The sequence below is a fragment of the Pelecanus crispus genome, chromosome 9 (genome assembly GCF_030463565.1).
Source record: "Pelecanus crispus isolate bPelCri1 chromosome 9, bPelCri1.pri, whole genome shotgun sequence".
NCBI lineage: Eukaryota > Metazoa > Chordata > Aves > Pelecaniformes > Pelecanidae > Pelecanus > Pelecanus crispus.
In genome coordinates, this window is record NC_134651.1 from 16,625,013 (window position 1) to 16,649,367 (window position 24,355).

Below are 24,355 nucleotides of genomic sequence, written 5' to 3' on the forward strand. Positions count from 1 at the left end.
ACAGTGTATCCCTCAGAAAACATACAGTGGCAAAGCATTTGTTTTCCAAACTGAAGTGCCTGAAGCTGGGGATCCATAAGCGAGAGCTGAGGTCTGTATTTAAGTCAGCATTTCTTTGAAATGAAGACGTGTCAGAGAGCTGAGTAGGAATGCTGTGTTGTGACTTGACTCCCTGTCCCTTCATGCATCAGTCCTCAAGCCCCTTAGGGGAGCGTGGAAGATGAAGAGCCATGGAAGTAGCTAGCAGGTGGTGAGAGCAAATGGCTTTGTTGAGGAGCGGATTCAAGGCAAGGAGGTCTGGACTGCCCTGACCTAACGTGGGAGCTGGCAGCATCACTGCAAAGCCCGAGTCAAGAGACTGAGAGTAAATATGGACACTGTCCTCTCCCATGTGGGATGCTAGGCCTTCACGTGAAACATCATGTTGCTTTTCAGTGGTGGTTAAAATTTTCCACTCTGCTTTTGATATGGCACACAGAGCCTTTGCAAGTCCCCAAACTGGAGTCTTAACAAAAGGGATATAAAGCAAGGAGTCATTCTTCAGTTAAAAACCAACAAAATTAAAGAAATTCTAAATGAAACAATGGCAATTGTAGAAAGATCACCTGTTTCATTCCAGTCAGGCCCCCAGAGATATTAAACACACTCACTTCACAGACTTAATTGCCTCAGGATGAGGCAATCCTGTATATCTTTTTTAGAACCATTAATAACCTACTTCACCTGATTGCAGCAAGTATTTTATTAGAGGATTTGTCAAATGGTAAATGCAAGGACTTTATGCACAGATAAACAACAAAAATTGACCAAATTTAGCCTCCACTTACAGCTAAAGCTCATTTTTATTTTAATCTTCCATTTAATTTGAAACTTAATAGCTTTTCAAAAATTAAACCTACGTGATTTTCCTACAACACTTATTTTGATTAAATCAAATATGCTCACTTCTACAATGTTCAGTGCCTTGTTATCGAGCATTGTTGAACATGTGCAATTTTATATCCAGTCTTTTTTTGTCTGACATGATATAGAAACAGGCAGAAATTCTTAGAAGACAATGAGAAACCAGCCATCCACAATGTATATTTGTAGATAAATATATCTCAATTTGAGGACAAGTGTAGAGTGCTGCCCTTCAGACGGTATGCACACAGTAGAAATGTCTGCTTGGTTACCAGGACTGCAGAAAAGGGTCTGCAAATTTCAGGGGGGCTTGGTCAAAACATAAAACAATGCAATGATGCTGCAAGAAATGAAGCTGCCATCCCAGTGTGATCCGATGTTTCTAGCAAGCAAAGTGTCTGAGCAAGGGGAGGTTGCTGCTGCACGGCATCCAGACCTGGTTGGCCATGCTAAGAGAGAAGAAAGCAAACTGGTGGGAATCCAGAGGAGAACAGCAAGCAAAAACAGGGACTTAGCAAATGCCACCTACAATGAAAAGTTGTAATAATTTGCTTTCTTTAATATTAAAAAGAGGAGAATGAGAGGCCTCATTGGTGTTTTGTGATGGAGAGGTTGTAACAAAAAAAAAGGCCATCCTTTGTTTACTTCTGTGCAGCCATTATCCAAAATTGGTGGACGGAAAGGTTAGGTTGGATATTAGGGAACAATTTCTAGCTGCTGGGATGGTGAAACAGGGAACAGCCTGTCAGGTTATGTGTAGAAACCTCCTTGATGGAAATTTGAAAAACCAAGTCGGACTTCTGCTGTTTGGAGGCTGTTTGGAGATAGATCATCCAGCTCCTGCTCCGGGGCTTGCGTGGTCTCTTGCACTGCTCCTCAGTTCTCTGCTCACATGGCTCTATTCTACAGCGAGGTCAGGCAAACATGCATGCACTCAGCAGAGAGATTTTTCTGTAAAATAAGGGGACTGTATATGAACCTCAGTATGCAATACATGTTTCTGACTGGGAGCTAAGACATGGAGTGAGAATGATGTCTGTCTCCCCTACTCTACAGAGAGTTGATACATCTTCTACTGAAGCTGCTTTTAACAGAATTTTTTATTATAAAATTACATTGCCATATTTTTCTTTTCTTAAAATAAACAAACCAAATAGCTAGCACGGCTTTGGCACTGCCTTCCTCACCTCCAAATGTTTTCATCTAAAATACCACTGTGGTGCCTCATAGCGTGTGTAATTTACTGTCTCACATCTCTAACCTTTGCACGATTAGCCTGCATCCGTCATGGGCCTCTGCAGCCAGGAACTCCCTCTTCTGTCTTCTGATAGGGACCATAGCGGGAAAAGGGGAAATCAGAAAGAAGATGGTAATGGGAAATAAAGCTCCAACAGCATACAACATTGGCTCTTCTTAGTCTCATTATTTTTGGTTTTCAGCTGAAATACACATTAATTAAAAAAAAAAATTATAAAAGGTAGAAACATTCCTGTGGCTATGAAAATCAGTGTTCTGATATACCTGCAGATTCACAGAGAACTTTCTTCTGTAAGTTTGAATGGAAGCCCAAGAGGAGGCTATTAAAAAGAAAGGGAATTTCCACTACAGAAGTAGGATTTCCTTGTGAAATACATTATGATTTACTCTGCTGTTGTGTATTGGTGACTTTAAGAACCTTATGGAAGATAAGGACTCATTATAAAGTGCCAACAATCTTGGTGAAGATTAAAATCCCCCTTAATTCCTGATGAATTATTCTAAAAGGAAAATATCATGTCTCAGCAGTAGAGCCTGGATATCTGCTTGCTGTTTGGCAGGGGAAGAGAGAGAGACAGGGACTCTTCAACCACATGCTGTCTGTATTCTGAGGAGAGTGCACTGACAGTTCATCAGAGAAACTCACCACTTCAACTAGCTGGCCAAAGGAGGAAGATATTTTCATGTACAAAATGCCCTTTAGCCCTAAGCTTCTCCTGAAGCTTCTAATTTCAATTAGGAACCTAACCTCAGGCACCATAAATGTATTTCTTTTTCCAAAAGATTTTTGTTGCATTAAAATGAGATAGGATATGTGCACTTACATTGTAAGTGGATCGTCAAAAAGAGGGGAAAATCAGCCTTTAATATTAGCATATCATCAGTCACAAACTTAATAGCATTCATATTTCAGTGATCAAAATCCAACTGGTTCCAGTGCAGGATAGTCCTTTACTAGTCAACAGAAGCCAACTAGCCACATCCTGCAGGTCGCCAGCTCTGCTCTGTCTTTCTTGCAAATAGGATTGTTCCTTTATTTTCTCCAGTAAGTGTTCGTAATGTTAAAGGACATTCACTTCCCTAGGAGGTGTCCTAACTGCTAGGCTCCCTAACTGCTGCTAGACTTGGGCTCCCTTTTGGTTTCTTTTTTACTTTCTAATAAATATTCATGTTCTCTTCTGACTGGTGGCACATCTTCAGCAAAAAGGATGGAGAATATCACAGTTCAGAGGGGTTTGTAGGTAGGCTGTTTGCGTGTCATCTGCTTTCCAGGCTTCCAACTCATCACCCTTCGGCAGGTAGAATTTGAACCTGATCTCTTCAGCTTTCAGACAGAGTGTCAGACTAATGTTGCCTCCTAAGAGCCCCAGAGAGACTCTTTTTCTAGCTGTGTGTTGAAATCAAGCTGCTGAAGTCACCGTGAATGTCATGGGGCTCAAGCCTGGTTAACTAGTGCTCTGCAAATGCCAGCCACCCTCGCTGGGGAAGGAATGACTGGTTTCAGTATCTCCACTGGACTTGAGAATGGGACTGGTGCCAAACTGCTTGTCATTAGATGAAAACACAAGGAAGCTCTGTGCATGTTCAGACAGAGACTTTCCAAATAATTTATTACTTTTTTTTAAAGGTACGGAAAAAATGTACAAACTGGAACACTTGATAGCAGCTCTGCAGAGGTTTCTACAACTCTTGACTTGTGGGTGTTTATATTCTGTTTAAGACTCATTTTAGGTGATTTATATTCTGCTTGGATCTGGGCCCAAGGTATCAGCAAGGAGCTTATTATTTTGCAGAAGTATTCTCTGCAGTAAGATTCTGACCTGTCTGGGGAATTAACTTTCTACTGGAACATTAGCTTTGATAGAAAACTAGGTGTTTTCTTCCCTTAAGGAACTGGATCATAAAGCTATAGGACTGGAGAAGACATCAAGAGGTGAGCCAGTAAATCCTCCTTTCCTAGCTATAGCTAAAACCATGTCTTTTGTGTTGGTGTTGGACTGTATATAGGACACAGCTTGGGAATGAGGAAAGAAGACTGGACAATAAATAGCATCAATTGATTTCCTAGTCTGGGATTCAGGAAGGGAGATTAAGTGATTGGGGTATGAAATTTGTAGCTTGAAGTTATACTTTGATATGTATTTCTGTCTCTAAGAAAGCACACTTTTAAGAGCCTCAGCATACTACTTGTTGTAAGTGATATCTCTGAAAGCACCACTTCTACTACTACTTCACCCACCTAAGTTTTGAAGCACATCCCTTCTCATTTTGTTGTGGTTGCTGCTCAGCAATACCGATGACAGAAAGTCTCTGGGTTACTGCTTTCTATGACTTCAGACAATGTTAATTCTTTCAGCTCTGCTAAATTCTGCGACTGTTTTGCCATAGCTTCAAGTTTAAATAATTTTAGTCATTACCTGATGAAAGCCCCTCATCTTGATTGGGTACTTCAACCCCATTTATAACTGGTAGAATATACTGTTTGAAGTCAACTTGATGGTGAGCTATTAGACAATGACTGGCTTATCCTCTCAGGTGTGAAGTACTGCATGAGCAGAGCTTCATGAACTCTATGTATGGGAAGCAGGGCAAATATGGATCTGTACCCATTCTGTAGGCAGGCAGATATGGGATCGCATTCTCTTCAAGGAGATGGAGAACAGATTTTTAAGGAGGAGAAGACAGACCAAGAAAAGAGAAGTCTTTGTTTAAGACTTCCCTGTATGGAGATCAAGGACTTTAATTTTCTTTTGCAAATGGTTTTGGTGTCAGTGTGTGGGTGGCTTTTGTGGTACAGAGCTGGAAAAGAATTCAAAATGTACAGGGGAAGACTAAACCAAAGTCCCAGAAGGGATTTGCAGTTGTTCAGGAGAGTAATCAAGACTATTCTTGCAGGAAAGTCAGTTTATGCCCAATAAAATTAATTCTCTTGCTCTAAAGGAGTATTTGTGGTGTTCTTTGTCAATAGAAAAATATTTATTTTTCTAAAAAGAACTCTTTTTCCATAAATTCTGGATAATAGAGTTCTGAAGTACTCCAGGTGCTCTAGGAATGCAGCACACCCAGATGTGCTCAGTTCCATCATACTGTCTTTGTGGATTGGAAATTTTTCTCTATTCTAACACTGGTTTCACAATGGACAAGAAAAACTGTTAAACTCATTTTTGTTTTGAGTCTAAGGCACTGAGAACTTAATACGAACTGTTCCATATGGATTTTTAATAAGGGCTTCATGGTCTGAGTTTCCCACCTCTGCTGAGCAACTCATCAAAGCTGTAATCAAAATCATTGCATTCTGCAATCTTTATTTTATGTACCTCTGGTTTACTGTCACCTCCTGTAAAGCAGACAGAAATAGCCCATCAAAGTTCTTCTCTAAGGTCTTAATTTATAATAATGATGAAAAGATAAAAAATATGTATTCAAGTACATCCTTCTAAGAACAATAACAATACTTTGTAGACCTCCTTAATTAGTGGATTGAATTTCTCCTCCTTTCCAAGTAAATAAAAATCATGCAGGAACTACCACAAACTTTTACCTTTTGTAGGTACAGTTGAATGAACTCATATCACAAATGCAGAGCTCAGCAATCTACCATTCTCTAAGCTATTAGCCCATTTGTTCCCTTGCCGAGCTGAGTCCTAAAGACGAGGCTTCTCTTAAAAGAACCTGGAGTGTTGAAAAGTTTCTGGAACAGAAAGAACACGGCACTATGCCTGCTACTAGGAAGAAAATTAACTCTGTCCCAGCCGAAACCAGGACAGACAGTCATGACCCACGTCTTCATTTTTGGTCTTGGGACTGATTTTATTTTGATAAAAATATCTGACATAGTCATACACAAATATATTCTAAGCTGGAATGCATTAACTTAATGCCAACTTTTTAGTTTTCAGACAATTGCATTATTTCATGCAAATGATGACTTCTTTCTGCTTGAATATTAAATCCAAAAGCAAGTAGATGAGCTATCTCTGCTTATACAAGAGTTCTGTGAGAAACATCATTGTTCTAATGTTTGTTCGGAATAATTTTTTGCCGTAGAAAGGAGTGGGGAAAGTATTTTAATTTTCTGGACTTTAATATACTTCCTCCAAGAGGAAGGAAGACCTTCTTTTGGGACAAAGAACCTATTCTGAATATTTCCTCTTACTGGCCAGGGAAAGCACTTCCATTGCTTGTGAAGGGATTTGCTCAGTTCTTCCAAGAAATTGTACATCATCATTGCTTATTGTTTGTGTGAAAATACGTGTTCAAGCATTGCCTTTAACAAGTTCCAATGAGACTAATCTTAACTTCCATAGACACTTCTGTTTTCTTCATGGTGCCGTTTTGTTAGTGAATACATGAAGATACTAACAGGACTGCTGTGGAAGCGGATGTCATTATGGTTTTCATATACAGATAGCATATAGTTCTCTCTTATTTGTAGCTGGCACTGATGAGTTCCTAATTCATTTAGCTTGGCACCAACATACCTGAACAAGACCAAAATGATGTGTCTAGGTTTGGGCAAATGAGAAGACGTGGGAGGTGAAATCTCAGGCGACCCCATCAGTTAGTGTGGTGTGACCCACTGTATTCCCCAAACCTTATGCTTGGTGGTAGCAAAGGTTGCTACTGAATCTTGTAGTGACTTCAATTTATATCATGTCTCAGCCAGGACTAGTCTATAATAGAAATATAAAAGAGTAGAAATCATAAGAATTGCAGAAAAAACCAAATTTTTTTTCTTGAAAAAACCTTTAAAGATACGAACATTGCTGGTTTTGTCTCTCAGCAGGAGGCACTTAGATGATAGGTTTTTTGTCATAAAAGACTAGTACTGTAGTAGCTAAGGCTGTTTTTTCATTTCTACTTGGCAGAGCAAGGATGCCGTTTTCTTTTTGCTTTTACAGTCATAACAACTACTTGCCTATTTACATTTATGCACTTAATAGTTTTGCCATTGTGGCATTGGATTAGTTCAACATGACCTGGTGGAACAACTTCAAGCCATTGAAATATTAAGACAGGCTGTCCAATTTCTAAACAAGATTGGTTGCTATAAGCAGATGAGGTGATTCTCTGTGTTCATCAGACACCTGTGTTGGAAATTATATTGCTCAGGTGGTGTTTCTTGGCTCCTGAACACAGAGCTACATCTGAAGAAGTATTGCTTTTTCTCCTCAGTGTTGTGTTGAGAGTAATGCTTGATGATTTTAGTGTAATCCAGTGTTTAAAACAGGAATGTCAGCTCCTTTCAACTTCTTGACTGGCTGATACTGTGCTTCATGGTCTAATTCAGGTTACTTAATTAGCACAATATTATCAATTGCATATTATCCATATATCTGGAATGTCTTTTAAAAACGGACTGACATACTGTGTCACCTTTATAGAAGAGAAAATACATATAAAATCACCAAGCACCAGCTACTAAAATATCTTAACATTTATTCACTATCTTATTATAACATCCATGAATGGAAGGGCTCAACAGACGTCAGCTGATAGCTCAAAATCACCCAAAGTAAATACTTTTCCACACAGTATGCAGTTAAGTTGTGAAACTTTTTGCCACAGGATGCTAAGATGTTACATGAGTTGAACAACTGATTGGACAATTTAATAGAATAAAACATTACTGAGAGCTAGAAACACTGGTTTCAGTGTTCAGGAAGTGGTTCAGGAAGTCTCTGTGCAACAAATGACTGAAATTGAGACAATTGCCATTTGTTTCCTAGTGTGCTTGGCCTCCCTTCCCAGGCACCCACCCTCAGCCACTGTTGGAATATGATACTCCAGTTGATAAACCTTGGTTTTACCTACCACAGTTATTCTTGTCCCAAAGTAGGTCAATTGGCCAATCAGCCAAGAGAGAGAGCATATTCATTCATACAGATATACTGGCTGGATTACTAAAAAAAAATGCATCCTAAACTTGGAGGTAATCCAAACCCTTCTGAAGTCATTGACTCAACAAGCTGACTTCCATTATAAGTTAGGTTGAACCCTGGAAATTGCATAGCAAAAGTGTAAAAAAAGCAAATTATTTCTACTACTGTATTAACTGATTATGCTTGTGACAAAGTGTCAGTTAAAGGGTAGAATAGACAGAGCATGACTTTCAATTTCTTTTAAAATGTTATAGTTCTCAAGTATATTTTTGTACTGACATCTGGATATTTCAATATCCGAAGCAAATAGGAACAAAAAAGAAACCACCTGGTTACCAAACTCCATATGTAGAAGATGTAAATACAATTTTGCCTTGCTTCCTGTTTTCTTTGATTTTTTTTTTTCTCTTCCGGCTCAACTTGTTTGCTCTTGGAAAGCTTCCTAATTGCTTTATTTTTATTTTTAAGTTTCTTTAAATAAACACAATGCTGTTATTCTGCAGATGTGTAGGGATACCCTGACCTCTGCTGAAGCCTAAGGGAGACTTGTTGTTGATATGACTCTACTTCAGAGCTTCACAGTAGTAATCTCTAGGCCTAGGAGTAGAATTTTTACGGTTGTATGATGTAAGGACCAACCTAATCAAGCCTAAACTTCTGTATAGGCCAGGATGTGTGTTTCTCTCAGTTTTCAGTGTTGTGTATTCCCCTTCTGTTCATCTGTGTAATGGACAACACTGAAATATTGCTTTGGGTTTGGATGTGAAATTCAGCTGTGTCACACAATATTTGGCTCACTAGACTTCAGTAGAGTTAGACGAAGAATGAATTTAGACTTGAATTGAAATCAATTCAGTTAATTGAAGTCAGTCAATAGAAGCTTTTTGTACATATTTGAAAGAAGAATGCAGACCTTTTTAACTCTAATCAACTACAGAACATTATTAAGTTCCCCTAAGAAATGGTTTAAGTGCAACATGATAATGAAAAATGCGAGTGAAAAAATTTTGTTCACTTTGAGTAGCTCTACAATCTAGAATCTGAAAAGAACCACTTTACATAATGGAAGGAGATACTTACAAAGCAGTCAGACTGAAAAATACCTAGAATTATAGGGGGTAGCAAATTAGAAAAGAGCTTGTAAAGTGATACAGCGGCAAAAGTAATTTCAGGCTGGAGAGATATCTTTTTAGAAACCAAGGAGGTGCTAATGCCTTTATTATGTGAAATGGTGCCTGCAACACCACACTGAGTTCTGGGAGCCTCCAATAGTAGAAAAATATCACCAGTGAAAAGAAAATGGAGCAAACCCGGGAAATGCTTTGGAGGCTGGGGTAAAAGTATGTACTGTATAGCCAAATGCTGATTCTTTCACTCTGCTTTAGAAACACTCATTTAAGAGGCTCCTTAGTGATTTAAAAGTCAGACAAATGTTACAAAACAATATGAATAACCCAATGTTTACCACCTTTGCTTTGCTTCCAGGTAGGTTTTAGCCAGATAGGAGAGTTTGAACTAGATCTTTAGGTGGACTGCCTGGTTCCATCACTATTTATTAATATTGTCTTTGAGAAATCCAATGCCAAATTCTTCCATGGACATCAATATGCCATTTCTTCAGATTTGTCTCATTCTCATAATGATCTACATCACTTGCTTTATTTTTGAAGACATTGAAATGAGTCAGACAGCCGTACAGTTTTTTTCAAATGGCAGGAGTGTCTGCACTGGGACAGGCTAAAGGTCCATCTAGCCCAATATCCTGTGCTTGACTATAGCCATCAACAGATGCCTTGGGAAGAATGTAAGAGTAACTGTGCAGAATTATACTCCAAGCTTCTTGAGGGATTTCCTCCTGTAGAGATGCCATGTTTCTGTTTACTAACCCTGTTGAATTAATTTCTCCAGAAGCTTTTTGAATCCATATAGATTTTTGGCAGTCCCAGTGTCCCCCAGTGAAGAGTTCCTTACCTTAACTACGTGCTGTATATCAAGAATGCCTTATTTTTCTTCTGAACTTGACATTCATAAGTTTCATCTGATGGCCCCTCAACTCTTCTAGAGAGTGATCAATCATTCCTCATATATCCTGACAACATAATTCTTGATATTATGGAGCTTTACTATGTCTTCGTGTCATGGTTTAGCCCCTGTCGGCAACCAAGCACCACAGAGCCGCTCGCTCACCCTCCTCGCCCCGCAGTGCACTGGGGGAGAGAATCGGAAGGGCAAAAGTAAGAAAACTTGTGGGTTGAGATAAGAACAGTTTAATAATTGAAATATAATAACAGCAACAACAACAATAATAATAACAATATTGTAATGAAAAGGAGAAGAAGACAGAAACAAAACCCAGGAAAAACAAGTGATGCAACTGCTCACCATCCATCGACCAACGCCCATATCCCATCCCCGAGCAGTGATTGCTCCCTCTCAGCCAGCTCCCCCTAATTTATATACTGAGCATGACATCATATGGTATGGAATAGCTCTTGGTCAGTTTGGATCACGTATCTTGGCTGTGCCCCCTCCCAGCTTCTTGTGCACCTGGCAGAGCATGGGAAGCTGAAAAGTCCTTGACTAGCATAAGCAGTACTTAGCAACAACTAAAACATCAGCGTGTTATCAGCATTATTCTCATATCCAAAACACAGCACTATGCCAGCTACTAGGAAGAAAATTAACTCTATCCCAGCCAAAACCAGGACACTCCATTAGTCATTCAAGTAATTTTTTTTCCAGTTCCAGGAAGCTTAGTTTATTTAACCTACCCATGCCTGGAGGCTGTTACTGAGTTTTGTTCATACTTGTCATCCTTCTCCAAACCTTTTCTCATTCTGTTGTAGCTATTTGACCAGTTACATTAGTGTAACTACAACTGCTCTCATTTTGATAATTTACAAATTTGGATTCTAGTATTGCAGTGGGAGACAAAGGGACTGAACCTTGCTCTGCTGAATTGAGCTCAGAATGGATCCATTGCAAACATCTGATAACAAAACTGAAACCAAAGAGAGGACCAGAACCACATGTTCTGCTTCCTGATGCACTTGGGCAGTTCAGACTGGACTGTTTTCACTGGTCTTCTCAGAAGGGCTTTTCTCTTCAATGCTGATTATTTCTTTGGAAATGTCCAGCTTAACCTTAGTTATGAAGAAAAAAGAACATTTCCATTCTTCTGAGTAACTGGACAAAACACATTACCTTAAAATGTGAATAATAATTCTAGCTTAATTAATTTTCCTCCAAAGCTCACTGTTCTCAAAAGCAGTCCAAAAAAATTTCCAACCAAAGGGTAATATTTAGATCTAATACCCTGAAGTTTTGGAAAACCATAAGGTGAAAAATAGTCAGCTGGAAGTGACCACCCAAAAGAGTGATTAACAGGAAAGGCAGGAATTTAAATAATGCTGGAGCAGCACTCTGCAGATGCTCACAATTTCAGCAGAATGGCTTGCAGCAAGGGAATTTTAGCATGTTCATGAGCCTTTGCAGGACTGAGGCTACATGGAGGATGTGTATTCTTTCTCCCCAGAGCTATATAAATGATACATCTTGGATAAAATTCATCCCTGATGTATAAGTTAAAAATAGAGACTAGAAACAATTCTTTTTAGATCTAAACATTTGCACGGGATAAGGACTATTGAATATTAAAAATCTGTGAAGTAACATAAACCAGAGCTGGACAGACATTCTCAGAGGGCTCTGTAAAAACTTACAGAAACCTGAGGTAATGAATAGGCTAGGAATGGTTTTTAAAAATAACTTTTCTTGACTTCTTCAGGGTCCGGTAATTTTTTGGTGTGAAAAGGATCTTCTCCTAAAATATCGTATTTGCACACAAAGTTTATTTTGTGTGGGTTTGTTTATTTCTTCTGTCTTCAGGCTGTGGAGGGTGAATTCTGCTCCATGCTAATCAGCGTGCATGGTTAATGCCCAATTGGTGTGTTAAGCATTTAGGTTTATGATGCTATATAAATAAAGTGCTAAATACAAATGAAATAAAAACATCATTACTACAGTTTGCATTAGGTTTATAGTGTTGTGTTCTCAAGATGTGCAACTGGTTTGTGTGTAGCAATTGAAGGTTATACACTTTAGATTATAAGAAGTTCAAGCATGTGGTACAGGAAGAAACATCAAAGGTTAGACTGTTATTATTAGGACACTTCAAAGAAAAGAATTTCTGAAGCCTTTAAGTTTTACGGCAGGTGCATGAAGAGGTGCCAGGTCATCTCAGGGTGGTCAAGAGTAGACTACATTGAAACTAGATTGCATATGACTCCTTTTATCTGTCAAAGACAGTTGGGATTCTGACTTAGAAAGAGTTTTAACAGTGATTTTGAATACTGGACATCAAGACTCTCTAATTTCAGCTGCTCTCAGCATGGAAGCTTGCACTCATGGTCCCTACCAATGGGCACATCTGGGTAACAGAAGAGTGGTCCTCCTGGTCATGTCGCAGCCACAGAGCCTCCAGTGCGGTCCCTGGCCATCACTGGGTCAGGCAGGCTGAATGCTCAACAAAACGCATTAGGTTTTGAAGCAGGTATTTGCTTCAATAATTACGGAAGTGCAGGGGGATGACCTCTGGCTCCTACTCAATGTCTATAATCCATTTGAAGACAAAAGTGTCATTCTGGTATTTCTTATTTAGGAGAAGTGCAAAAGCAGATTAATTGTATTTGTAGTTTAAACAAACTAGCACTATAAATCCAACACCTTCTGATTAAAGCATGATCATATTCCCCTAATGGGATATTACATGAAGCTATATGGAGAATAATATTTTTACAATCAAATTAAGTGGCAGTGATGGTTAATTTTAGCTGATTAGAGCAATATATGTTCAGAGCTTGGAAAGAAAACATTTATTTCCTTAGCTTGTACAGACTTCTCTTTCCTGGAGACTTGTATCTCAGCCCCACCTGCACTGTGCTGTAAGCTGTCAATTTAATACCGCTTAACAAGTATATTCTTCTTTGGAACATCATCAGCCAAAATAATGACTTTTGCTTAATAAAATGAAAAAACAAAATGAATTACATACAGCAAACAAAAACATATTCCCTGCAAACAACTGCAAGAGGGTTTCTTTCCGCTAATGAATTAATACATTAAATAATAATAGTTAAAAACCGTTTTACATTGCTTTGATCATTCACTTACACGTCATTAAGTAGACTGAGCATTTTAGTGTGAAAAGGCTGTGTTTACAAATTAGTCCAGAGAATGTTTCACACTGAAGATCAGCACATATATTGTGTTTTATTTCAGCTGCACATGACACAACCTTAATATTAGAGCCAGATGATTAAAAGAACATTACCTGAGCCTTGAGAGTCACTGAATGAGCTATGCTAAATTGGTTGTTTTCTATTTTGTGATTAATTGTGCTTCTAAACCATATTTTAGTGTGCTTTGTTTTTCTGTCCCCAGTCATCCCATATTATTAAAGAGAAATTCTGCATATCTCTCCTGGAGTCCAATTAAGGATTTGCATCATGACTAGATTTTTCACTTTAATTACTGTATATAAAGTAGGTTTTGACTTATTTCCATATTTATCAAACTATGCAGAAGAAGCAAAATTCATCAAATAAACAGATATCTGTGGCTATAATTGCAGCCTGCACTGAGCATGTAGGAAGAAAATATGAGGGTCCAAATTTCATTATGTAGAACATAATAAACATCTGAATAATTAAACTGTGTGTAAATCACACGCTTGGCAGTAGTAAGAATAGAGAAGAGACACCTTAGTTTGATCAGAAAAAATACCGTATTTCTAAATATATTTTAAAAAAATATATTCTAAACATAATTCAATCGGCAGTGAGTAGAAAAACAGGAACCAAAGCCTTAAATTTGCGGCTTGTTACCAGGTGAGGGAGGATGCAACATACATTTAGAAACATTTTTTCATTAATAGTAAAATATGCTTAGCTCTCCCTTTTGCATGTATATTGAAAACATGTTGCAAGCAAACTAGAGGATGCAAACTCTTACATTGAACTGGCAAGTTCAATTAAGACATGCAGCCAGCTTTGACAAACTGCCTTAAATCAAAGGTTTGAAAATGGTATAATTGCTAAAGTAGAAGCTTTGTCAAATTTAACTGTGAGTTCATGTTTTGCTTAGATATCTTCTCTTAGGTCCCAGTTAAAAGGAATACAGGAATATTTATTTATTAAATAATTTCTAATTACAAGTTTTAATTAATTTTCTCTATTTGCTGTGAAGTAGTACTGTAATTTATTTCTATTACACACATTTTGAAGGATGGTAATTTTAGTTCTATAAATATTTCAAGGAAATTACATTCCATATAGAACTTTGCAAAATTGTTCCAAGCTAAAAATAAAATTTTGAGGACCAGACTTGAATTCAGTGTAAAATTTTACTGATGTGAAAGCAAAAGATAGGAACATAAATAATATTGATGCTGATTTGCACTTAAAATAAAAAAAAACAACTCACAACCCAAGCCTGTTGTTCTCCCCCTCTCGTCAAATGGATGCAGTGTGTATTAAACTCAAGCAAACTTACATCTACTCGCTCCAGAACAAAGCTGAATTTTTAATTGAGTTGTAAAAAATGGATTTTTAATTGCTACTTTGATTAGAATTTGTAGGTACATAAAATCTTTTTAATTTGCTGGAAAACTTCTTGAAAAAGCATTTTGTTATTTAGATTTTTTTTTTTTATTTTTAATGCTGTTTATGGGAAGTGAAGAGCTATTCTACTGTAATTGCATCTTTTTGTAGACACTACAGTTGCTTCTTGGAAACTTGTTTTATTAATTTATTTGGTCTACCCTACTGAGTATACAAATAGTAAGTGAGTAGGAGAATGATAGCAACTCAGATAAGGGAGAGATACAGAACTTAATGTTTTAAATGAGCACCAACAAAAAGGATTTAAGCCTGTGCAAACAGGAGAAAGGAAAGCTAATACAAATAGCTGGAGGTAAAGAATATGTAATGAAATTCATGCCAAATTTTCATCTACACCCATCAGCCAATCCAATTTATGCATGCTGTAAGATAAGCAGGAAATGTGCTAATTGAGCAAAGCAGATCTATTCTTGAGGAGGAATGGAAACGTGTGCCTCAGTGCATTTCCTAAATTGAGACCTGTCTAACAACCTCCCTATACAACCACCATTCAGCAGAAAAGTCAAAAGGACCTTGGACGATGCTGAAAGTCTGGATAAAAGCAAATGTAGCACTCATTCTTAAATAAAGAGGAATAATCATGCAACGAGCATCCATTAACTCTAACATCACTTTCAAGTAAGGTACTGCAAAACCTTTGACAAGATGTAATATTATGACGAGCGGCTTAGGTGTGGTTAAGCTTAGCTTGCCATATTAGGGACCATTATCTGCTATTACATCTGTAGCATACCGCTTGTGTGTGGCACTTAGCTAACAGCTAACATGTCAGACTGGGGCACATGAGGATGACAAGGAACGCAGGAAAGTCAGAATCACAAAAAAAAACCCCAAAGCATGCTCTTGAAATAAGGTTAGTGTACCCATCTGTCAGGGTGGTAACTTCCTACAAGGAAGATAAGTGGGGTGACAAGACTGTAAAGGATAAAACTTGCTTCAGCATGTTTTCCCATAGGATTAGTTGTGTGTGCTCTCCTAGCCCTCCCTGGTTAGTCTTCTCTGGTAGGATAGAAAGCCACTGGTTGGAGGTACCAATACAGATTCTTATTCTGGCTGGGAGAGTCTCAACTAGGCAATGCATTCTTTTATATAGAAAATTAAGAGAAAGGATGGATGTGGGACTTCTTTTCCTTACTAGGCATGCCTCTCCTGCTTAGGATTGAAGAATACCAGTAGGAACCAAGGGAGAAGTTTGCACCACTGCTTGATGTGTTTAACTCAGTATACACATGGCAGAAAAGAAAAGAGATAAAGAGGAAGGAATGCAAAGATGTTAAAGTTGCAATAACCAAGAATCATAAACACAGCAAGTTAGACTTTCAGGAAGCTGACATGCTAAATCACCTTATTGGCATGAAAATATTAAGGCGACATATATCTTCCATGATAAACAGCATAATAAAGTTGTGTCTTAATGTCGCTGGGGATCAAGGACTGATGCCAAGAAATTCTCTTCCTAAACCCTGAATTGTTTTTCTCTCTGAGTTACACTGTAGGTATTAAAGTGCTGTTTTTGACCAATAATCGAAGTCACTGAAAAGAGAACTGTTATGTGGCAGAGGTGAGGAAAGCCAGCTGTCCTGTATTGGTCAAGTCACCACCGGTCAAAATATCTCATGCTCACAATTTCTGGACTGAGATTGGCGATCTGAAGGAAATGTGGAAAGCGTGATATTTGTGCCTGGGAATAAGAGAAGAGTAAAGGAGCAGAGAGAGCAGAAAGAGCTCAGATAATACATCTGTGCTCACCAAAGAAGGCATACAGGAGAAAGGACAACATCCTCTTGCTTGAAGAGAAACACATTATATAGAAATGCATTCAGCTTTATTGGCTCTCTCATCTGTTTTGAGTCTCTTCTTCTACCACTGTCCTCCCCAAGGGCTCACTTTTGCATGGAAAGTATTGCATTGATGGCTGCGATACAGAGGAAATGGAGATCCACATCTCATATTTCTGAGACCTGGTTACAATTTGGTTGCAATGCACAAAGTGGCCAACTGTGTAGCGGACTTTATTAGACTATCCAGGTGTTTCCTGTACTTCCAGGGAAGGATCAAAGTTTGTAGTTACAAGGGTGTATAGACTATCAGAGTGTATGAAATATATCACAAATGTATTCATTGAAACTCTGTCAGAGCTACTGTTGGAACTGTACTATTAGCCTTAGAGACTTCAACATCCATATGAGCGTCAAACCAGATGAGGCAACATCTGCTTTCCTGGTAAGGCTGAGCTCCCTAGATTTTACTCAGCCACTTGACAAGCATTCATAGGGCAGGAAAAAATATTTGATTTTCATTTGCATATGGTCTAGTTGTCAGAAATACGAAGGGACCCTTTTTGTTTGGTTTGACCATTTTCAACTAAATTTCAATGAGAGCTATTCTTCCCTGCCTAATGTAAGCAGTATCTTCAAGGTCAGCTAGGATTTATTATTTCTAGTTTTTTTTTTTTTTCTTCAGTGAAGTATAACCTTTATCTTCCTGGCTTATTGTTAGCGAAGACAACCAAATTCTCTGGGTTGTGGATAATATGGCAATCAATTGTACACTGATCTCTGCCCTTGAAAATAAGCTTATTCAGTGGTTGAAGTTCACAATCTCTGGCTTGGGAAAGTTAGCTGATATTTTTTGACCTTCATATCTTTATTACCAGATGGTAATATTGACTGATATTGGGAATGTTTTTTCCAGTTCCAATGCAATTTATTTTCAATTGTTCCTTTTCTAAGAAGGTTCCTGAAAATGCAACTGTTTTTCAGATTTAGGTGTTTAGGCACTAACAATATTTCAAATAGGTTTCCCCATCTCCCTTTCAGTAGACATCTTCTATTTGTTTTTCTGTTGTCAATGATAATATGAAGATGTTATTTACATTTACATTTTCTTACTGTAATGCTGCATTCTTAGTGTATTTTAGGGTGTATTAAACTGTTCAGTTACTTGATATGCTCAAAAATAGAATTGTTAGCATTATTAATTGCTATTTTGGGTCAGCTTACCCAAGATGATTTATTTCCAGCTGTTCAAACATTTTAGTTGTGCTTCATACTATATCTATTTTTATTAAGAACTCGGCTTTACAAAATGTTGCTTCTGATATTCATGATACTGTTGACCTTTTTTCCTCAGCAGTGGATCCTTTGGATTTTTAATCTGAAAATCACTTCAGAAGTCAGGTAAACACTCATGGGTCAAAACCTGACTTTTACTGTCTTTGCCATATAGTTCCTGTTCTACTGACTTTGAACTTGATGGTTTTGAGACCCACTGAATTGTAACACCTAGTAACAAAGCACTCACAGAACTTAATGCCAATATCAGTATTAACAGAGGCTTAATAGAGTGGTTTTGATAGTAAAAACTGCATACATTCATAAAAATATTTTTTGCACAAAAATGACCGCTGTTTACCATCATCATTCTTAGTGGACTCTATTTTGATATTATTCATTGTTCTGCTTGAGGTAATGAGACATGAAGCAAAATAAAGTGAACTGGAAAATCTTCTCTTGCTTTGCACAGGGTAATGCAAAGGACATTTAATGCTGTTTTACACACAGAGCTGGTTTTTTGCCTAGTGTGGATCAGTCCTTGAATAGCATAAAACTGAATAGGCTCTTCCAGGACTTTTGGTTTAAGAGCTGCAGCGAGGCAGGAAGGAGCCCTCTGGATGCAGCAGCACTCTGGCAGTGTCGGTGAGGGGCTGCTTGGTCCCTCAAGGCAGGGCCCTGCAGAGCTCTTCTCACCCACAGGACATGGTGCCACAGAACAGCAGCACAGAAACTTGTGCTGGAGCCCTCCAAGTGCTCAGTCCTATTTGACTCAAAATTTTAGCTTGCTTGGTGGCTTTTCATATGCTAACTTCTGATTATGCTCATGTATTGCATGTCAAATAAGACTGCCCACAGTAGCTTTAAATTCACGTGACTACTTGTTGAGAACTTCCTCAGATTTTTGGTTGGAAAAGAGGCATGTATGCTTTAATGACTTTCCTATCAAGGGTGTCAGCCAAAGCTTCACTTCCCTCTGTAGCTCAATAATTTATAGCACAGCACAGTAAGAGTTTTTGGAAAGCTGGTGCCACACTCATTGCGTTAGCATTTTGGTGGAGAAAGACAAGGAGGCTTCTCCAAATCAAGAGAACCATAAGTAAGGGAAACTTCTAAGTGGTTACTTTTGAAGACTATTGTTGTGTCTCAATGCACCATATTTCAAACTTAAATGCGTCTTTTCCAAATGTTTCACAGTGGTAAGCACATCTACATCTATCCACATCCTGAGTCCCTTTCACAGCTTTAGCTACACTAAGGCTGTAGAAGAACTGAGATTGCTGGAAATATATTTTCTTAGGCTCAAATCTTTGCTAATGGTAGCTTTCGTAATTCAGCTGGCATTTACATAAAATACACTATTTTAATTATATTAATTCCTACAAAATGTAGTTAATAAAACACATGCCACTTGGAAGTTTTTCCCTGGAGCATTTTTAGCAGACTTAAGCTGTTAGAACTGAAGCAAAGGGAATTGGGAAATTCTAAATGGAAACTTAGCCCTGCTTCTTCTCTGGAGAATGGGGATAACATTGTGTTGACATTACTTATTTGAATATGTGAAAGGCACTTTGGATATCTAAAGGGTTTTATAAACATTATAGTAAAGTTCTCATTACCTCTATTTATACAGTACCATGCTACAGGCAAATACTGTCACCACTGGATGTTAGTTTCTTAATGGTATCAACTGTATGCTGCTAGCTAGTAAAAGGATGGTTGAGAAAAAGGAAAATGGATGAATACCATGTGGTACTGACAAATACAGCATGCAGTATGAGACCAAGCTATAAAGAGGCAGCATAATCCACTTAACTATTTTTGGGACTGGGAGTGTTGGCATCCTCACTCTCTTTAACTTTCTGTGACAAAATGCATACCTCCTCGTTCATTTTCTCTGGCTGTAAAATGGGAATTGTAACAGGTTGAAGTTGTTTTTTCATGTCCTACTCGCTTTACCAAGGTGGGAAAAGGGTAGGTGTATTTGGAAGTTTTTCAGTTCTCTGGTGTGCAGCCATAGCAAGGCTGAAGTGGTGGAGAAGGGATGACAGTATCCCTAGTCTTCATTAGCTGCTTATGCTGGGCACAAGAGGGATGCAAATTTTGGGCTGTGCCTGTGTGAAGGAAGGAGTGAGAGCTGCATGTGCCCCAGTAGCTCTTCTCAAAACTGCGAGCGCTGAACTCTGTGGAAATGTGTTCTAGCCTCTGACTTACAAATCCCAAGAAGAGGCAATAGGAGATAAAATTAATCCAATCTAATTCCAAGACAAAAGGAAAAGGCCCAGGTCTGCACAACAGCGAAAACTGGGTGACACTCTGAGGGTTGTGTGGAGCTAAGCCATGGTGGCTGTGGTGGAGGCTGTTGTGCAGGCAGCCCAGGCAGTAGTGGGCAGGAGGGGGCCCAAGACGAGAGCGTCACTTAGTGCATGCATGACTCCCAGCCGCTACCACAGGGATTAAATGCTGCTTCTCTGACTTTCACAGCGGATAGGATAGACTAGGTAGAAATAAATGTATCTTTCAAATGATGCCTCTTCATCTTTGTGTTTCTGCACGTCATGCCTCTACTGACAGATAGGTGGTAGGAAAAATCCTCTGCTTTGATAGAACATTTCAGAATTGTCCACTAGCTAGTGCTTTCCATTTTGCTGGAAATAGCCAGTGTTAACTGCTTTCAGGAGTAGATTTCCAGTCCCGGTAGGATTTGGCAATTCTTACTCCTTTTCAGAATAACTTCGTGCAGACTCCATACTTGTGAACTGTTACTTCCTCTGTTTTATGATTGTACGGGACACAGAAAAACAATTCACAGAATGGTTATACTATCAAAAAATGTCTCCTGAAATTCTGCAGGCTTTCTTGACATGAGTTCTTGAATGCAATGCTCTGAACACAGAGGGTTTTTTTTTTTTTTTGCGTTCTTATTTGGATATTGCTTACCCCTGCTAGCTTGAATACAATGACATATATATAGCCAGTACTCACACACCTGCATTTTCCCTTGCACCAAATATAGTATTTTTAATGCAAAGTTTTATCCCCAAGATATAATACCTTAGTGTTGGTAAATGATAGATTATTGCTTAGGCATTAAGTGCCTTCTCTGATGTCCATCACTTGAACTTGGATGATGACAGACTCAAAATTCTCCAGCAGTTTGCACTGAAGTCCTCTCTCTACTTGCCTTTTCAGTTCATCCTGGATAGCTCTGTTACAGATAATCATGAACTGCATATTTCAATGATTAAGTTAATCTATTAAAGTTAATCTTGGATTCTGAGCTTTCCACTCCTGTCTGCCATGATAATTCCGTGTGCTTTGCGCTTGTACACTTTGCAGTGTACCTTGAAGTTTCAGTGTTGTAAAAGCAATGGTTTTATAGCAACAACCTATAGTGGTATAAGCAAAATGAGATTTGTCATCCTCCTATGAGTTAGAACTTACTATAAATAGAAAGTGTTCAAAAGGTGTTATTTAGTAGTTTGCATTATGCAGTTGTCTATTTAAATAATTTAATTTTGGCATCTAATCTAACTCCCTGTCTCCATCAGAGACAAATAAGAAACCATATGCGAAAGCATCTGTGAAAATCTTTCTTTTATTTATGACGACATTAAAGAGAGGCTCTGATGTCAGTTACTTAACAATAATAGACGTTCCTTTGCACCTATAGTGCTGGGTTACTTGGGCATATCCCTCTGTGGTATCTTATACCTACTGCTGTTTGCTTCATTATATACAGATGCACAGCAGTGAAGACAGTAATAGTCTTTCTTAATTAAATAAAGCTAAATGTTAATTAGTCAGAAAAATTGATTTATTTTCAGTGCATGAAACTTTTCATTGCATGCCTCTTCTTTTTAAAGAACAGGTTGGATATTCATTTAGGACTTTACATTTTTTCCTTTATTTCTGCACAGTATTTGGACTCTTGTGGTGGGATCTAATCGTCGTAGAAAAATTATAGGTCTACAGATGTTTTCAAGATGTTACTCTGTCAGTAGCAGATTATCCCCTGTAGCAAAATCTCATTAAAGTGCAATTTACAGAGCTCTGCTGATGTTGCCATCAACCAAAATTAAAGGCATTAATTTTTCAAAGTTCACAGAAGTCCTTACATAAATGATGTAGCAGTTTGCAAGAACAATTTACAGAAGTGTTATTTGCAGAATTAACCTACATTAACAGAACAAATGTTGTAAGGGTATAAGAAAGGATTGGGCAGTGAAATTGCAGCTGTTCATGGTTTGTGTTAGGTAGTGGGTGCAAAGAACTGTTGAAACATAACAGTTATTCTTCCTTGATGCAAAGTTGGGTAGGTAAGCTGGAGTCTGAACTTTGTCTGTGAAGAGTTAAGCTTATAATAGAGTGATCACCAGTTGAGGACACCCAGGGAGACCTTAAATTCTATTTTGAAACATCTGTACTTGATATCTCTTAAAATATTCCCATTTAGAGAATGAGTTTATGTAGCTCATGTTGTGAGTATGCCTCTTCAATACAGTACCAAATGCTTATCCAGGTATTTATTTTCATAGGAGGTCTACATTTTAACTGAGCCTAAAACTTCCATGTCAAATACACCAGAAAATTTCAGGCTATTAGTGTTTCATGGACTGGTATCAGAACAAACCTTGGTTAAATTAGTGGCAGGAGATAAATGACTAATTTTCAATATTTAGAGCCATATACGTACGTAATGACCATATTTGGTAAGCAATCACCTGCCTTTTGCAACCCTCCCAAAATGCTGGCTAATGCAGCTGGCGTTGTGAAGTCTCCACAGCCAGTTATCTCTTCCACTTTTGTACGTGCTGTATTTCAATATCCAGAAATTAACATTCAGCCCATGAGTAATCCCATCCTTTCGCCGCAGAGCAATTGAGCATGTGCTTAGAGTTAAAAGTCACCATCTCTCCAGAACTGGAAGCCAACAGAAACATTTTAACTTCAGTACTTACAAGGGACACACTCCCCACTCACACATTGTTCTGGGTATTCATAGAAGTTTTTATGCCACCAGAACAGGCCAATATAATTAAATCAACATTTTTACTCTTTTTTTTTTTTTTTTTTTTTTTTGTCTATGGCAAACAAATAGATGTTTAGACATGAGCCAGATAAGCTGGGACCGTATTAGGATGCTTTCAAGGGAAAGGCCAATGACAGCCCTGGGCTATAGTTACTTGTCTTTACTGTTTTGGGGAAACATTTGTCTTGAATGTTACTTTGGTTAAAGATTTAACAGAAATTTTGCCCAAAAGACATCTCTTTATCTGTCACTTGTTTCTAAAATTCTCGCATTTTATCTTCATGAAAGATGCAGACTTTTCAGAGGCTGAAGTTTTATCTTGAGCAGTCAGTTAATTCAGACTTCACCCCACGTATTACCCATGGCTTTGTCAGCCATGAAGTATGAGGCCCATCCCAAAGGGCAGACATGAAAAACATTATACACTCCATCACAGTATGAGAGCCCTCTTGGTTGATCTGTCCTTGTTCTTCTCAGCTGCTCAGTTTCCAAGATGCTTCACACTTTTGTTGGGATTTTAGGTCTTAAATTATCTACATTTTCAGAACAGATGCTGGATACTGCTTGTTTTTCAATAGCTGGCTACTGAATTTTAGAGGCTCAAATGGGACACGAGCGCTGTTGAAAATCTTTCTAAGTACTGAGCTGCCGAAAGGGAAGGCCCCCACGTTGTGCTGGCACCACTGTGTTGGTGGCTCCATCATGAACCAGGCCTGGACTGGCTGAAAGAAATGGGTGGACATGGAAGCTGGAGGGCTGGCATAAGCTCACTGAAGTGGCACGATTGCCAAATATAAAACCACAACCCAGCAGACTGCTCATGAGTCACGCTTAGCCTTGGCAATTAAACAACATGGATGTTTAAGTTGTCTTTACCTGCTAGAGACAAAAAAAGTAAGAGCTGGATGGGTGCAAAACCTGAAAACATGTAGGCCATCACTACATCTGTGTGTGCAGCAGAGTGCAGGTCCTGATGGGTCTGCACACCCAGAGCAAAGAGAGAAGTGACATGTCAAGCTAGATATTATCTTGCAACAACAGTCGGGGAGAAATCTAGTGTATTTAGGACTTGTGTATTTGTACCTTTTAGTCCTGGTTTGCATGGCAGAAAGTCCTGGAGTTTGCAGCAGCTGGAGACTGGACGTGCAGCTGGTTGGCATTGGCCAGTGTGCTAAGGAGTGCACAACATGTCCTCAGAGGGCTTGCAGAACAGGGCCTTGGGTTATATGGCTACAAACACTGTAACAAGTGGCTGATGAATTAAAGCCAGCATAGATGCAACAGTATATGTAAGGCAGAAATTAAATCAAACTGCATTTATTGCCATTTTATAAATGTTGTCTGATTTGTAAAGGTACAAAAGTAATTTATTATGGAAAATGATTGCTAGCACTATACCATGATATGTATGCATAAAGTACATTAGAGATACAACTGTCTGCTTGTTCCTGTAGTATTCAGTGATTCTACAACTGGAAGGGAGTTGCTCAATAATCCAGGCTATAGATTTAACCCTGAATTTTGCCTTAATGTTTTTGATTAAATCAA